The 18,645-nt window shown below is 32.9% G+C and overlaps 1 protein-coding gene across 2 annotated transcripts in view; it reads right to left on the minus strand.

Annotated features, from left to right (window-relative positions):
• Positions 1-18,645, minus strand: part of LOC119069825 (octopamine receptor beta-2R-like) — a 133,437-nt gene that overhangs the window by 63,520 nt on the left and 51,272 nt on the right. For both annotated transcript variants that reach the window (XM_037173987.1, XM_037173988.1), the window contains exon 3: positions 15,140-15,168. The gene's annotated coding sequence lies outside the window, so the exon portion shown is untranslated. The remainder of the gene's footprint in view (positions 1-15,139; positions 15,169-18,645) is intronic.

An 18,645-nucleotide genomic window follows, 5' to 3' on the forward strand; every position in this document is an offset into this window, starting at 1 on the left:
ACGTGTGAAATTATGCAAAACATAGAAAGAAAAACAACCGAACTTATGATTTTGAAATTGCCTCATTTAATCGCAAGAAAATGTGTGATGGTTGTTTTGTTTCCAATATTACCATAAATACACCCGAGAACAAAAAAATGTGTCTATGGCGCAGAGTAATTACCAGTAAGTATAATGCTAAGTATTGCAAAAGAAAGCCAATGAAACAATATTTAATGAAAGCAATAAAAATATTAATGGAAGCAATAAATTAAAAATGAATGGGAAAGTTTGCTAAAAAAAAATTCCCTGATCCGAAGTGCCATTTACAACAGACAAATTGGCCATTAAATAACATTAAAAATTCAAAAGTATAAATTTAATACACCCAGCACCTATATCTCCTCGGTAAGAAATTCTTTTACATTTTTTATTTTATAAATCGATTTCCAACTTAACGTCGATTTAAATTAATTAACTCACTAATCTGCATTGAATTCCGTTCGAAATTTACAAACAAATGATCAGAGCGTATTGTGTCACAAGAGTTATACATATAATACAATTTGTACGTTATAATTTAACGAAACAATGGAAACAAACGTGTTGTTTGATAATTAAAGCTTAGGTTAGCCGGGTTCATTTTGTAGGCGGTGGTACTTAAATACGTTTTGTTTTGAATGGTGATACGATTGTGTCGTTTATCACACTGGCCTGTACACATAAACTCGATACACAATTCTCATAGCTCAAATTATTTCTCACTACATGGCCACCGATCAGATGAAGTTGAATGCCTGAGGGCAATATTAATGTCCAGTGGGCGACAATAACGGTTCGGAGTCTATAATAACAATGTACAAGTGACAATTACCTCCCATGAGCAATAATTTTACCGCATCCAACAAATCTCATTTACTTAATGAGATGTGATGCTTCTAACAGACAAACGCTAACAACCACTTTACTGTGCAGTTATCAGTGATCAGGAGTAGTTTTGAGGTGATATGAAAAAGTATGTATCAGGTACGTCTGAGTCAATGATAATAGTAGATTACATTGGATATGGTTTGTCCATATATCAACTTAAATATATACAATCGCTAAACCGAACTGGTGTGCATGCATACGTTATTTTGCACCAGCTGGTCACATACAATTCCAAATGGGACCAGCTGATATAACGTATGCACACCAGTTCGGTTTAGCGATTGTAAGCGTCACAAGGAATAAAAGAAGAAAATAATATTAGTATTTTACTCTAGAAATACAATTTAATACTAGTCTTCATGTGTTTAATGACCTCGGCTACGTTTCGGATCAAAAAAATCCACAGGAAAACTCTACTTTTCATATTTTTATCGCTTGTCATGTAAGATACTATTTCTAGATCGAAACCATAAACCGATGTAACGATTTTTTGTTCTAAATATCCTTTTGAGGGTGCCTTAAAATGCAAAAATTTCCAAAATTTGTAATTCGATCGCCTTAGGAAAATATTTCTTCGCTACACCGAAGATTCTAAAGAAATTTTTGAAATTTTTTAAGAAAAAAAAATATTTGCACAGAGTGAGAATTATGAGAACGAACCGATTTCAATCCGATGTATGTTATTCATTCCGGGTAACGATCTTATCGTATGTGTAATTGGTTGAATTCATAACTATTGACAATGTTACTTCAACATCTCCTCACTCTGTGTTGTAAATAACTCATTTACAATCGCAATGTTGTAATCTTTTATTACGGCAATACCCCACACAGAGACCCACTCAAAAAATCGACCATTTCCACTATGTATACACCTGATAAGAATTATTCATCATTTTCTTTTAATGAAAACCTACTCTTTAATAACATTAATAAATCTTTTTCGTACGAATGAAAAATCTCTGCAAAATAAACCACCTCCGTTGGGATTTAAAATCGTAGACGGAAATGTAAAAATCATCTAAAAAATTTTTTTCGGTAAACTCAAAAGAAAAACACAACAAAATTCTGATTCCATTTGATTTTAATTGATACCTTTATCTATACGTATATACCTGTACTGAATAAATAATCAATAAATTCGCCTTTTGACGGTGTTTTCGCTGGTTGTGTACAAGGATAATGCTGTCTAAATAGCTCTATATATCTATACATACATTTTGTTGAGCTGGAGGTATAAATTAGATGTTTCACTTCAACATTACTCATATATATGTGCACATAAGATATATACCAACACTGTGTCTTGGCGGTAGATTTTAAATTTGATGTAGTTCGCAGATATTATACATATCGAATCGTTTTTCATTGGCGAAAATGTTTAAAACATAATTTATTAGATTTAACGAGAAAATTTTGTAGAAGAGCTATAGCGTGTGCGAATTTATTTTCCAACCAGCATACTCTTTTTCGCTTATGCATACATAAGTAACTGTATGTATATATATGTATATCAGCTGTATTATATTCCGTTATAATATTTAATTTTGAATATTGAAAATCTAAATTCAAATAAAAATATTGAAAATTTATGTAGACAGCTCTAGGACTTATCGACTACCATATTTATATCGTATAAATAAATGCATAGTAAGTTTCGGGAGATGATTCACAATTTTTTTGTGTCTTTTTTTGGTTTTGTTTAACTGTTGTTTCCTATATATTATATTAGTTAGTGTTTTCATCTGTTATTTCTATTTACTTTAGTCTATTTACCGACTAGAGTGGATCGAAACAGTTGCGTTCATATCGAAAAGAATCGGGCGGGAACCGGAACTTAAATCAGGTACAATTACCAAACTACAGCTGAATTTTTTATACAAATAATTTTTGACCGTTAAAAATTTGAATTTTGTGTGAAAATTCAATTTTTTTTTTCGTTGTTATGTTGGATTTCCATACAAGCCTGTCTGTCAAAATTATTTTTATTAAAAAATTCAGCTGTACTTTGGAAACGTTATATTTATATTTTAATAAATTCCACTCTCCTCTGTAGCACCAGATTTAGCTTTTGAAACACGGATATATCGTACAACACTAGATACCTCATTCAAATTAGTTCGTGGATTCGATGACTCATCACTAAGATATCTTCCAGTTATGTCAACCAATTCTCAACTGAACTACACTGTTTATAGGATGCAAAAGAATCACAATGATTTCTGCAATTTTGTAGATTTGTAGGTTTTAATCTCTGATTCCAGGTGTTTTGATTTCTTTTTCTTAATTTTTCAATACTCGGCCGTGGCTATTTCCAGTTGTTATACTAATCATATGTGAACTTGTAATTGGGTGCAAACCTCAACTGAATCTAGCACTTCAAGGATAACATGTGGGTAATATTTGAGGAGATTCTCCTCACTCCTCAGAAGATAAAAGGAAATATTCATTTTCAACGACATTTACAAACATTAGCCGGAGGACTCGCTATACACTATTTACTATATACTAAAAACAGTTCACTGTACAAAAAGCATGATAGTGCGGTGGTTTCTCTTCTGTTAAAATTTCACAACCTCGAAGGCCCGCTTTCCATTCAAAAAATAATTCAATATTCAAAGTATAGCCTGGATAACATTTGATTCTTTTGTTGTTTTGGCAGACAATACTTAGATGATGTCAACTTTTACGTGTTTTGCTATGTCATCTTCATCCCATATTAACATCGACGACACAAATAAACAATGAGTCTCGATAATACAGTCTTAAATAAAAAATGAATGTCAAGCTTAGTGAAAAATACTTACATCTAAAAAGGAGTTAATCACTTGATAAAATATAATATTGTTGATATGTTAGTCGTATGTGAAAGGTTAAGTAACATTGGGTTCAACGGTCAATGCCGCTTTTTAAAAGGGTTATTGGAGGGGTTAAGTTAAAATAGAAGACATACGAACTGTTCAATTGAGCACTGCATTTGCAATGACACAAAAAATATCGTTCAAAAAATCTGAAAGTTTCGCAAGTAATCGACCCACCCTATATCGTGTAGATACTACACGTACGTTCGTATATTATGAAAAAGTTTTCTAAAAATCTTTGATGTTGTCGTTGAACAACAACTGAAATTAATTGGGTCGATTAAATATTTTTTTTAGATTTAACATTATGACATTTTCAAGGAATGAAAATATGTCAATTTGAATGATGATGTCGTTAGAGAAGATGAGCGCAAAAAAAAGACTTTGATTTTAATCTAAAAGATTATCTTATTTTTGAATTGAAGGCGAAAATAAAATTCAAAATCCAACAACTTATGTGAAAATTGCTTTGAAGATTATAAAATTTTATTTCACTTAGTCTTAATATATGCTTGCCATAATGTCATACCTTCGTCACATATATGCGAGATGTTATTAAACACGATATGAACAGAAGCAGACCTGTGCGTCGACACCGCTGGCGACTTTGAACCGGACAATTAATGAAACCGATAGGCAGTAGATTGGCATGTACAATTCGAATTGTGTCCACGGTACACCTCTTATTCTGAACGTGTGTCATTTTTTACAAATTACATCAATGGCTTTTTACATCTGTTGTTGGCGGTTAGTTAAAGGTTAACTAACAAAAATTACAACATGAACTACTACTACTACTACTGCAACTGTCAGGAACAGATTGAATTTTCCAAAAAATCATGTATTAAAGAGAACAAGAACAAGAATGACAGAAGTAAAGTTTAAACAAAGAAGACTATAGACTTGCGATGTAAACTGGCGAGCTTCAGATGTTTGGATATTTTAGTTATAATAATTCGCCTGCCACATTCTTAAATATTGCCTTGGTCACAACAATTTCTGATTCAGTCAAAAGAAACCGAATCGTCTACATCATTACTGCTTTGCTCACTTAAAAAATCCAACGTTCGTGATCTGAACTGTTACGGCCGTTCGTTTTTTCTGATTTCTCCAATTTACAATGTTATTTTAAATAACAAATGACAGAAACCAAGAAGAAGAGCTTGGATACGAAAGTGGGATTTTCTTCGTATTCAAGACAGTGTATAGCAGCATTGGATCAGTTTGCGGAAATGCTAAAGATCTAAGCGGCGCACATTTCTAAGTACAAAGTCATTACACAGTCTATCCCGAATTGCTTGAAAATCTGTCATTGTCAAGAAATTGGTGTTTATAAATGTACATAATTTGATGTATACGTTATCAATGAGCAGGAAACACATTAATTTCTGCATTTACATTTTAAGAACATGAATATATTGCATCTTTCTTACGTACGTATACAATGCATAATACCACTTGCTCTATGTGCATCATGCCAGTAAAGTATATTTTATGACGACATATTGATTTAAAAGAGTCAACAAGTATATCGTTACTTCAATTTGATTATAAATTTTATTAGATCGTTACATAAACGAGAGCGAAATGTTATTATACAATGCATGCATGAAGAAATTTCGCTATAAATTTTGGCTGGGAAAGTGTTAGTGAAACTTAAAATTTAATTAAACTTTGATTAAGTGTAAAATTATCGCCATGGAGCTATATATATATGCTGGTGAAGCGGATGGAATTCCTTAAGATAGGATGTAATGTAACGTTGAGCAAAATGTTCCGTCATGATGATCATACTTTTTAGCTGAATTCAGAAAAATGTTTCAGATTAATGGCCACTTTGAACGAGCTTTATTAGTTTGTACAGTTGAAAGTATGATGGGCAGGGAGAATTTTCGCGGATGCACTTCCCAATTCATCTAGATGTACATTTCACTTCAGTAGAAAGTTACAGATTGCACAGATTGCACAGTAGGGTGGAGCGGGAAAAAAATTTCGATTTTTTATCCAATTTCGACATCGTGATCCAGAATCAGTAACTCCCACTGATCATTTTTCCGAAAAAAGAATTTTTTAATTTTATGATTTAGGGGTGCCGCCGATGGTATTTTTGAGTAGAGTGTAAGGGATTTTTCAAACATTTATAGCGTAGAAACCTTTTCCGATGGGTTCAATGATCTTGGTCATAAAATGTCTAGAAAAGTCCAAAATTTATTTAAGTATAACATTAAATTTGAAAACAATCAATTTTGTGGACTTACGGCACTTCAAAGTTAAAGCTCTGTTCCCAACGAAAAATTCATCAACTTTGAAGTGAAATCTCGGTATGAAGTTGCATTATGACATAAATCAAATTAAGCGTTATTTAACTTGTAATTTAATGAGGAATTCAAAACAAAAGAACTATTTGAAAAAAATTACAAATTGTAGATGTTCTTGAACGTTTTGCATGAACGTCACCCTTTGTCAATAACATCTACAATTTGTAATTTTTTTCAAATATTTCTTTTGTTTTGAATTCCTCATTAAATTACAAGTTAAATAACGCTTAATTTGATTTATGTCATAATGCAACTTCATACCGAGATTTCACTTCAAAATTGATGAATTTTTCGTTGGGAACAGAGCTTTAACTTTGAAGTGCCGTAAGTCCACAAAATTGATTGTTTTCAAATTTAATGTTATACTTAAATAAATTTTGGACTTTTCTAGACATTTTATGACCAAGATCATTGAACCCATCGGAAAAGGTTTCTACGCTATAAATGTTTGAAAAATCCCTTACACTCTACTCAAAAATACCATCGGCGGCACCCCTAAATCATAAAATTAAAAAATTCTTTTTTCGGAAAAATGATCAGTGGGAGTTACTGATTCTGGATCACGATGTCGAAATTGGATAAAAAATCGAAATTTTTTCCCGCTCCACCCTATTGCACAGATTGCACATCGTGTGAAAGAAATAATACGGAATAATGGTAATGGAAGAGAGTTCCAATAAGCACTCGCAATGCAATTTTCATCAAAACATAATTTTATGTCACTCGCTGTTTTCATTAGATGAAGATGCACAATTGTAATGAAACTAAATTGTTCAGACGGATATTTCCACTGTTATCTTTCGTTTTCGAAATGGCATCTACTGAATTAACTATGCATAACTTTAAACTATCAAAATGGAAAGTTGAAATTAGGGGTCGTTCCCATCTCCACCAAAATATTTGAGAATAATATGTACCGTATGGTGTTTCTCAAAAGCAATTGCTTCTCTTACCCTTATCAGTCGCTCCTGTATCTCCGACAAAAATTTTCTTTGGGGATAATGGGACAGTATATGCTTGCCAGAAGTTTGTGACATAGTATAGACCCCTTGTTTAACTCATTTATTGGCACCCTTGTCAACAAAAAAAAAACTGGTAAAAAGGGTTTCAAAAAATGTGCTTTGGTGTGAGATATAGGAGGGACTGATGATAGTAAGAGAAGCAACTGCTTTTGAGAAATATGCTAATGTACATTTACGCCAGCTTTATACCCTCACTGCGTTAAGTAAATTATGAACGACCCCTTAAAGATTTCATAGACACATATATATATATATGAATCTATAAGTTTATGCATAAAAAATATAATGCCTGGCTGGTATTTTGGAATGCATGATTGTGTCGAACGAAAAAAAAATCGACATACGATGATGAATATGAAGTGTATGAATTTCACTTTTCAAAGTTTAGATCTGATGATGGTGCAATTTTAAGTTTGGCTTTGAGAAATATTGTAATTTCGACAAGCTTGCCAGACGGAATACAACACGTTGCACACGTATAACGACTAGTTTACTGAGACAAATACCAAAAAACAATTCGATATCAAGACTGTCAAATTTGTTGGTCTAGAATTTCTGTAAAATCTGTTGAAAACGAAAATGTGATAATTCTTTAATTTATTTTTCTACATTTCAATGTTCGAGCGACAAGCTTTGAGCAGAAGAAACTGTTAGGAATATGAATCTATAATTTAAAGTGTTAAAACAGAGAAATTAGAATGTATGCAGAGGGACAATTGACTGACGTTTAATAAAGATTAGCGCCCAAACGATCGATATTTAGGAAATGTTTTTGACACAAGACCAACGGTCAAACAATCAAAAAACAGAGAATCATTATTGTAAATGAATTTCGAAAGACTTTGGCTTGCAATATTTCACATTATTCTAGAATGATTCTAGATTCACGTTCCCAACATCTAGTCGCATCTTTATCTTCCTTTGCTGCTGAAATTTAGCCTACTTACGTATGTCAAAAACTGTTCCTAGCTCAACTAAAGCCTTCCAAGATGTGAGAAGGATTACAAGTAACTTCCTAAATTTTGATTTTAATGATTTTTGGCCGAAGCGTTTATCGGCCCTCGGCCGATAAATCTCAATTACCGTTACTATCGGTTTTTTTTTCAGTTAGTTCATAAATTTTGAGTCATTCGCTGTGTTATATACAGATTAAATGTTTTTAATATTAAATACATTTTCCCTAGACAAACTTTTCCAACCAGCTCCATTGCAAATTGCAATAAATTTCAATAATGTTGGGCACAGTTGGTTCTCGTATATATATTACTTTCCAAAATATTATATTTAAACCAAACCTCCCTATGTAACTGCTGTAGGGACTATTATATCATCAAAATTACATTTATCGACTTCCATGCAAGACGCAACGAATTTCATGGCTGAAAGGTTAAATTGATGTATTCTTCTGCTGGCTTGGCTCTACTCGGTTTATTGAGTTTCGCAGACAGTCGGCAATCTAGTCAATGTACACTATTTAAGAAAACAAAAGAGACAACTGACTGACTGGTCGACACTACTGTCGGTTACTGAACCAACGATGAACATGGAACATTATTCATAATATCCGTAATGTCTTGCAAGTGTTGACTACAAGGTCTAGTATACGTATTACGTACGTTTAAGAAATACACGGAAAAGTATTAAATGTGAGCAAATGTGAACAGAAAACATTAGACCAAACGATCCGTTTTCATCCTAAAAATAGTTGGTAAGTCAACAACAGCCGACGTAACTCTTTTTCAATTTAATATCTTTTTCATACAGTTTTGCATACATATACAGTACATCTAATGTGGTGCCAAAGTGTTTTGTCGGCTCAGCGGACATATATAAATGTAGTGTCGTATGAAAATCTCTTTACCATATCTCATTCGGCGTCGTATCAAATAAAGCTTGTGGATCGAAACATTTTCTGCACAAAATTACCAATTCTCAGAGTGAGGGATACGACTTTTTCTCAAACTTGTGCTTTTTTCACAGCCCAACATTGCAATAGCGCTACTTACGGAATGAAATCTTAATAGAAAGTTAAAAGTGTGAATTTTGAACAACAAGCTTCGGTAACTGTCTTTTCCGACAATTGCCATGCAAATGTTGAATATCACAAAGAAATTCACATAAAATGAGCCGAAAATATTCCTGATTTAATGGATCATTTTCGTGGAGCGGCAAACTGCTATGTAATTTTAAACTTTCGAATGTGGCGTCCATTAAAAGAGATTACTTTTAAACTCAATACAATTAAAGTTTTTACTTGGTTTGCATTCTACAGTTTTAATTGTTCCACGTCGTTCTTCATTTTGCCAACAAAAGAAGCGTAAAGAGAGTCGTTTCGCTTACAAATACGTTTGGAATTGAAGAAACGTGAAGACAGGCGCTACTAACTACATGAAACTGGAAATACAAAATCCTCCCTATATTTCGACAGACAAATACGAACTGAGTCCTACATTCCAAATTCTATAGCGTTTCTTAACTATAATTGATCGCTGATGTCGCACTTAATCTATGGTATAGTATATGACTTAGTCTTTGTTGTAGCTGCAATACAAACGTACCGGTATCCTCAAATACCTCTTTACTTCAAATACATACAAGCAATTGAAAATTTGTGGGGAAAAAAATAGAAAAAAAAAATTCAAATTTTACACAATATTTTCAAAAATTACAACAAGAAAATGTTTTAGGCAAATTTTTGCGACAGAAGGGTTGACATTATTTTCCAATTGTTTTGTTGCGACTGAACACGAAATGTGGGAACATCCATAAACGTCACCCTCCCTATTTCAAAAATTTTAAGCTGCAATATTTCTCGAACCATATTCCATTCATCGGTACGCTTTACGCTCTTTTCGGGCGAAAGCTTCGCCACAGCGCTCTTATAGACTTGAACGGAATTAATGGATATCCCCCTATGACAATATCATACAACCGAGATAATTTATTTAAGAAAAATTTGCACACAATGTCCAAAATTATAAATTATAAAATGCGACACCCTTTCTAAATTACTTTATTTATGATATGGATGGCGTAAATGGAACAATATAATTTAAAATATTTCCCATGGAAAATGGGTAACATAATGCTGTGTGCTTATCCGTTAAATAAACGAGAAAAGCAATCTTTACAAATTGTCTTTTATATTTTATATTCCCGAAATATTATTTATACTTTTGTTCGGCTCAACAACCGGGAATGAGACGAAAATTAATATTTAATTAATTAACAAAGTCATCAGTCTAATATAAAGCGATGTTCATCACGATTTACGTCTCTGAATTTTATATTCCCTTCCGCTCTCTATATTCCTGTGTATGTATTTAAACCGTTCCCTTTAGGAAGCGACTAATTTTGCTGCAACAAATTACAAATCAAGTCGAAGCAAGAACATTATTGGTGTAGCAATCTTCTAAAAGTATGAGTTAATTTGATAGTGAAAAAAATAGCAATTCTACAATACGCACTACAGGGTAATCTGTGTACCAACGATAACAATTCTATCTATATGGTCTTTGCTATATTTTAAGTTTACGTCACTACGTATAAAACCATATGAATAAAGTATGCTCATAAAGTACAAAGCTAAGACTTTAATGCATCAACGTTTACTGCTTGGACGTTATTTCCAATTTTAAGACACCTCAAACCTAAATCAACATAGAAGCAATGTAATAAATTGAATTTTTGTAAGTGGATTAAGTAAGTAATTAACTGTAGGAGCTATATTTCAAAGACCGACATCAAATAGAGTTGTCGATATCATTAACCTTATAGAAGCGCTTAGTCATCTGCCATCGACGACGATGACAGAATTAAAGAATAAATCCTCTTACGCCCTACACTATTAACATAGCAAAAAACATTTAAAAAAATGTATGATAAATAAATTGAAGTAATAGATTTTGTATCAAAAATACAAATGAAGTAAAAGATTTAATAATTTCGTTGCGATAACGAAACACCCTCTAAGAACCCACAGCAGTCTGTATCTATTACCAATTTAATGCTCTCGCATTGAGTATTTTCCTTCAAAAAACACGACTTCTATATCTGGTAACATTCCATGAATTGTTACTAGTCACTTGTTTCCCAGTATATGAATCTCTCGTTGTTTTTTGTAGGATTTCGAATATCGTCCAAAGGCGAAAAAAGTTTTACAATGAAAAATGTTTTTAAAAAAAAAGTTAAGCGAGGAATTATAATGTTATGTGTGTGCTCCAGACGCTCTTTAATATGATATATTCACGGCTTGTGCGCTTTCCCATTTAAAATGAATACAAAAGTTTTATTTCAACCCATCACTCGTCGACCACTCAACTTATTCGAATCTGACGAACACTTTAGACGAATTATATTGTGGTGCATTACATATAGCTTTATTATGCTAATGACGAGTAAATCTTCTATTATTTAAACGTCGTTGAAAGTCTTTCTTTCTTTCATATCTACGTCAAACCAAACAGAAAGTTTGCATGATGACTTTACGGTCCACACATGGAAATACATTAGACAGTTTGCGCAAATGACGTATAATTTATAAGTCAACTTATAAGTGGGAAGTTGTAAGTCACACCTTCACACAATAAGATCTGGAAGGTGTTACTTATAATTTCAAACTTTTAAAAGTTTACTTTTAAATTGTATGTCACTTGCTCAAACTGTTTATTATGTGAAATGTGTGCGAAATTTTAGGAGAAACAACGATTAAATCTCGAAATCTTCCTGTTTATGTTGAGTTAAGTGCATTGCAAATGTAATATTCGATATTTGCGTTCAACCCCGAGACATTTATTTAATCGAGTGAATGTATGGGTTAAACGTAATGTAGATCACACTCAACATCGCATCGTCGTTCGTTTGCTTCTTATATTATATTTACATATATAGAATGGAAAATATATATTTTTGTACACATAATTGCTAATATCCTTCCCCTTTAATTTGAACATCAAACCATTATATCATTTCCATTCATGTCACTTATATCTGTATACGTCTGTGATATGTATGTATACGTATCTCTACGCGTATATATAATACCCACACCGAACTAAAGAAATAGATTGTCAATGCAAAATATTACGGGGCTATTCCGTAGCAGAACAGCTTTAATAATGACTTTAAATTTCCTATTTTCCTATTCAAGCATTTCGGAAAATGTCGTTTATTATTCCACTTTAAAGTGATTTCGACACAGTAAATAAAACAATGCCATACCGAGAAACATAGGCAATATATATACATATATAAACGCGAAGATGGTATTCTTCCATAAACGTATACTTGTACCGGGTATATCCATTCCGTATATATATCTGTTGGCAGAAAGTTTTTCAGTCATTCGCATGTTAATTGCTTCATTCGCGTATATGGTAATGACTAATACGTAACAGAAGAGAGAAAGAGATTATTCGAAATATTTCACCCTCTCAGAAAAGTCTTTTTACCGAACTTAATTGTAATAATTCTTGAATTAAATTTGTATATTAAATTTCAGTGTGATATAACTAACATTATCATAACAGTTATGCGGCGGCGGAAAATAAGATGGGAGAATTTTGTCTTCACTTATATACATACATCATATTATATTCTATTCTATGCGATCGACACCTGAACATATACCGAAAACACAACCACTTTTGATTAATAATTTCAATGTATCGCACACACAACAATTGTCGGTTTGATCAGCTTTTATAGTGGAATTGTCTGCTATCCAGACACACACATTTTATTCGTTCGGAAGAAAAGAAATATTTTTTACATTAAATTTTGTTTTTTGTATTTTTATTTCTTTTTTCAATTTGTTTTTTTACACAATATTTGAATATTCAATTTAAATTCGTGTAGCTATACCAAAAAAATAAACGAACGAACCTCAATACTCCACCTTCTATTTACATTGCGCATTTCATATACATTCAGACGATGTTGGGCTAGTGGTTTGCTTTTATGTATATATGGCCAAAAATCCAATACAATAATCTAATTCCAATTTTATTCGAAAATTAAAGAATCATGATTGGAATCTGTCAAATTATGGGTATTTTGCGGTTATTGGTAATTTGCGTTAAATTATATCATTTCTTCTTTCATTCTTTGCCTGCCTCTCTCTCTTCCCATCTGTACTCCACCTCTCTATACCCATCCCGGGTCGAAACGACCACAATATTGGGTTTTCCAACATTTTTGTGCGTGAACGAAATTTATAAAATTCGATTGGGGACATTGAGCATTGGAGAGACTTGATTAATGATTATGAAGTGAAGGAATAAAAAATCGTACTTTTTTAATTGAGGAGGTAGCCCGTATATATGGCTTGATGTTCGAGAATATTATTGAATTGAAATACAATAAATTGTTCATGGTCCGGGTGGTATGGATTGTTCTCTTTTTTTTCGCTGGATAAATATTATATTTTGCAACTTGAATTTTTGGTACACACAATGTGAAGCAAATCAGGGCACTCACTTGGAAAATTCAATTTTTGGCATATTTCCAAACTAGCGTCTTTTACGTAGTGCCTGAACGAGAAAACTCTTTCATATGTTGATAAAATACCGATTCTTTCGGGGAAAAAATTGTTAAACAAACATCTGAACAAACAAATCTGCCAAAACTTCTTTCCAATCGAAGTTTCAATTTTGTTTTTATCGAAGCTCAATCATTACGGAACTGTCGATTATAAACGTTCTGTCGCGATAATTGGCTGACATTCTTCGAAAAATCGCAACTAACCGGAAGAAACTTTCAAATTACTCAAACGACGAACAAGCCATTCCGAAATATCAGCGACAATTAACAGCCGGAACACTTGAATTTAAAAATTTTCTAAACTAATTAACGAATTTCTGAGAATTCATTTTGTAATATGAAGCCCGTTCGTCCTCTATTTCGAAATGTAATACGGTTGGGTATATTCATGTATCCTGAGGCTAATCTGTGAAATTTTCTTTTGTTTTTGTATTTTGTTCAACTCTTTATTTCCATCGATACTATTTTCCAACCATGTCAACAGATCATCCTCGTTAAAATCCTTCGCTCTTTTCCTTTCTATGTTTGTGTACAGTTTTTATTGTTGCGTTACAATTATCCACTATCGCAGAGCTGTTTATTTGAATTAAGAAAGGACCTAATTAGCTTTTGCGTTTCCTTTTCAGTTGCCAAGTCAAGTTTTTTTTTTTTTTTTTGAAGAGGAAATTCATGAAGGCGATCATCTAATTTCATCAAAAATGTTTTGAATATTAATTACTGATGGTCGTGCTTGGGGTAACGAGTTATTTCTCAGTTTGCTTTGAAAATTTTCCGTGCGTTGCGAATGCGTTAACTGAAGAAACTTTACGTTGTAAAATTTTTAGAAGGTCGTGCGAAACTGAATGCGTTGATTCAACAAACGATTATACATTAGATTCAAACAAACCATTTTCATAGAATGTATGGATTACGTAGGCTTGTCATCAGATATTTTTGTCGTTAACAGATGGACAGATGTTGTTCTCAAAACGCGCGTGAGATTTTGGGGTCTATAAGAAAGCTTTTCAAGCTTCACGTTATTCCAAAACCGCCAGTGAAAATGCTTTATATAAAAATTACAGTTAATTTTAACCAAATTTGTGTCTGAGTTTGATTCAGTGGTTTTGCCAGCTTGTTCACTCACTGCTTTGTCACCTCAATAAGTATATGGTATTTGGTGTGATTGAACGACCAACGTGTGAAAAAGCATACATTAAATTCGAGTTTGTCTGCATCATCTGGTACGTTATACATCAATCTACACATTCTGTTACAGCACAAATGAGCTGGGAAGCATTCACAGACAAGCAGACTCTTGAGTCCGGCCCTGATAGGAATCGGTGACCATCTCGATGGTTCAGCTGAAGAAACTCCGATACAAGAATGACTGACACCAGCTGTACATTTTCGAATAATGAAAACGAAGCAAATGGTTGAAAGTCCCGATATTTATAATTTAATTACCTCAAAGTTGTCAATGAATGGAGAGACAAAAAAAAAGTTCGCTTACCTTATGCAGTAGTAATTTCCACAGACGACCTGTAATCAAATGAAACAGAATTAATGGAGTACTCTTTCAATTTCAAATGTTTTATTGGAAAAGTTTTCATCAGGTGAAAATAAAATAGATGCCCAAAGCACTTGTTACCAAAAGCGTTTCAAACGAAAATTTTTCAGAAACATTTACAATATAGCGATACAGCTGACTCTACATACAATTTTTTTTTTTTACTATAGCAAATAAAATTATTTTGGAAGGGTTTGAAATTACCAGCGATGAAATAAAGAATGGAACTTATTAGTAAGATCAAAGGAAATTTATGCTAAAAAAATGCGCTGAAGAAAAAAAAATATGAAGAAATGCCAGAAGAACCTTTCATCTTTAATGTATTTAAAATTCAATTCTTTTTTTGTGAATAAGATTATCATGTAATCAGATACACAGATACAGTTGATAGGTGAAATCAATTTCAATTTTATGGGAGATGAAATCAGAACATATTATGCTGCCTTAAAGGGAATCCGAGTGAAACATGTTTCTTCAATTGGAGACGAATTGATGGATAATGATGCGATTTAAGAAGATGTTCTTTCAGTACGAGTGAAACAATTGTTTAAACGATCAGATCACACTGGTTCGGTAAGTTAGCTGAACACGTGTCATTAAAGTCTTTAAAAGCCCTGGTTTCTCACAATCATTGATTGGTATTCAGGGGTTGATATGGTTAATCATTATAGTATATATATATGTATATGCAACTAGTTCCTGAAAGGTTTGTTTCTTGTTAAAAAGTTTGATAACACTATTAGACTAAGCATAAAAGCAAGGCTTGTGGTGCTGTTTTTACTTTTTCTTCAGATAAATGAACTCAAAACATTTGTTAAAAGATCAACTATTGGCAAAAGCTGGATAACCATCCCCACTTCCCATTTCTATTAAATTTGTTCTTTCGAAACAGAATATTCGAGCTTAGGTTTGCCCAGCGAGAGGATGTCGCAAAAAGCTTCACTTTGTCAATCAAATTAACATTTGACGAAGTTGTTTTTTTAATTCGATTATTTACCCCAGAAACGAAAAATCACAAATCTTTACCTTCTAGACCTTCTTTGGGCTAGTCATTGAGACCGATATAATCATACATCAAAATATGTTACAGCGGACGTCAGTGAAATTGAGATGTAAATTTGTTTCAGCGGGTTCACTCAAGTCCCTTAAGTTTGTGGTTGACGAGTGATGCAATGTAGCAATTTCTTACAGAAATTTCTCGAGGTACACAAAACGTACATGGTCGTGTAGGGTGTCATTTGACAGGTAATTCAATTTGCTTTTGGGCCAAATAGGGTCTTATGAAGTTTGGATCCATCTATGATGAAATATGTACACCTAAACATTTCAACTTCTATTTCATCGTAGATGCATCCAAACCACATAAGACCCTATTTGGGCCAAAAGCACATTAAATTACCTGTCTAATGACACCCTACACGACCATGTACGTTTTGTGTTCCTCGAGAAATTTTAGTAAGAACAGTGTAAGTCTTAGGTTGAAAACTTCAACTGCACATATTTCAGTGACGATGAATTTTAAACCCAATAAATCCCTATTCGGCTCAATAGTACGTGTGATTACCTTTCTAATGATACCCCACACGACCCTGTACGGCACGTGTAACTCGAGAAATGTTTGTAAGAAAAGTGCAAGTTTTCGGTTTTTGATCACCTTTCACCAGCCACACAAAGTGGTTTGGCTTCTAGGGTCGAATACCTTTCTAGGCACATATAAAAAAGTCCACTGGAAAATGCGTCCGATTTCGGTAAGCTTTTTTTCAAAAGAATCCCTCTTCTATGGCTTTTGTGCTACCAACTATCTGGGAGGGTAGTCAAACATTACGTCCTTTCTTTAGGAAAGAGAAGTGACCTAACACATACATTGCCGATTTGTTTGATTCATAAATTGATTTGTTTTGAATGCCAAAAGATCTACAATTATCATCCATCATACCAAAGTAGGACGAAAACTTGGAAAACTTCTAATGTCTATAAAATCATCCCAATATTGCAACTGCACTATAACAAAATGGTATACAACACAACAATAAATTAACAGACTGCGTGAAGACGTTGATCTGGCAATAATTTATTAAATGAAATAAATTCCCCATTTACTTACTGACACGAAATTAAATTTAAATTTATGTCCTAATAATAATGCCATCCAACATCAGCGCTGACAACCAATAAAAGTTAATTATTCATAATTTGATACTAATTTGACGGTGAAAAACAAATTTAATAATTTACAAGCAACACTACCGTATATAATGGATAATGTGTACAACCAGTTCACTCTCGATAACGTATACACGTCATGTAATGATGTGTGTGTGTACATACGATATGTGAACCAAACATATTATTAAGGATATTAAAAAAAAGCTCACACAAATGATTTAATTTAACCGCCGCCGCATTCACAACAGCACTCTTTCTCTCGCATTATTATTATATCACTAATGCCATGAAAACATAAATATTTTTGTTTAATAAACACAAAACATAAAAACATTTTAATATTGTACACGCATAAAACAGGAAATAAACGAAAATGTCGCAAATTTTCAACAAAACCGTCATTATTACAATACCCCGACTTGAGCAAGTATTAAGCGGTACCGAGAATTGAGTTTAAGTTGAAAGGTATATGATTATATGCTATGATATACTCCATCTATCCATATATATATATTTAACATTATGCATATCTGACTTTTTGCACCATGTAGGAAATGATTTTTTTCCCTCTGTATTATATAATGCTCGTACATCCGGATGGTGTATAACGTACGCTAAAATTTAATCGGGCGCGAGTACGAAGGAAATCATTTACTTTTTTATTATAAATTGTGAATAGCAGATCATGTTCTCATGATTCATGACCTGCAATTACGGGAGAGGAATTAGAAGTGCAGTGTTTGCCTTTCGATTGGGCTAAAATTGTTGTGTGAAGAAAGTGATGCCTAGCGTTTATCCTAGACGTTCTCAGTTTAATTTGCTTACTTTGTCTTATTAAAACTTTATGATGACACGCCTTTAAAACGCTATTATCGAAAAACTCTCCACCAAATCAACTAACTAAAATTGATGATTCAAAAAAAAAATACTTCCTGTTCTTCCCGTCCTCCGTATTCCAACCCCAACGAAATGTTGGAGGTCTTCTCGTTCATTCATTATGTATGTATGAATTATATGAACCAATGGTCGCATAACTGGATTTTCTGATATTATGCAATCCCAAAGGTTAAACGCCCCAAATAGTCATGCTAGTTGTAATTTTTATGTGTAATGGTAGCTCGGTAACATTTTCTTTTTTCATTCGTTATTCAAATTTGTGCATAAGCACGCATATGCATCAAACAGTGTATGAAAGAAATGACAATGGGTTTCATATAACAACCAGTAGCTCTAATTCAAACTAAGCAAAGAAATAAAAAACGTTCAAGCTTCCTACGATGAGT

The sequence above is a fragment of the Bradysia coprophila genome (assembly GCF_014529535.1).
Source record: "Bradysia coprophila strain Holo2 chromosome X unlocalized genomic scaffold, BU_Bcop_v1 contig_39, whole genome shotgun sequence".
In the NCBI taxonomy this organism is placed as follows: Eukaryota; Metazoa; Arthropoda; class Insecta; order Diptera; family Sciaridae; genus Bradysia; species Bradysia coprophila.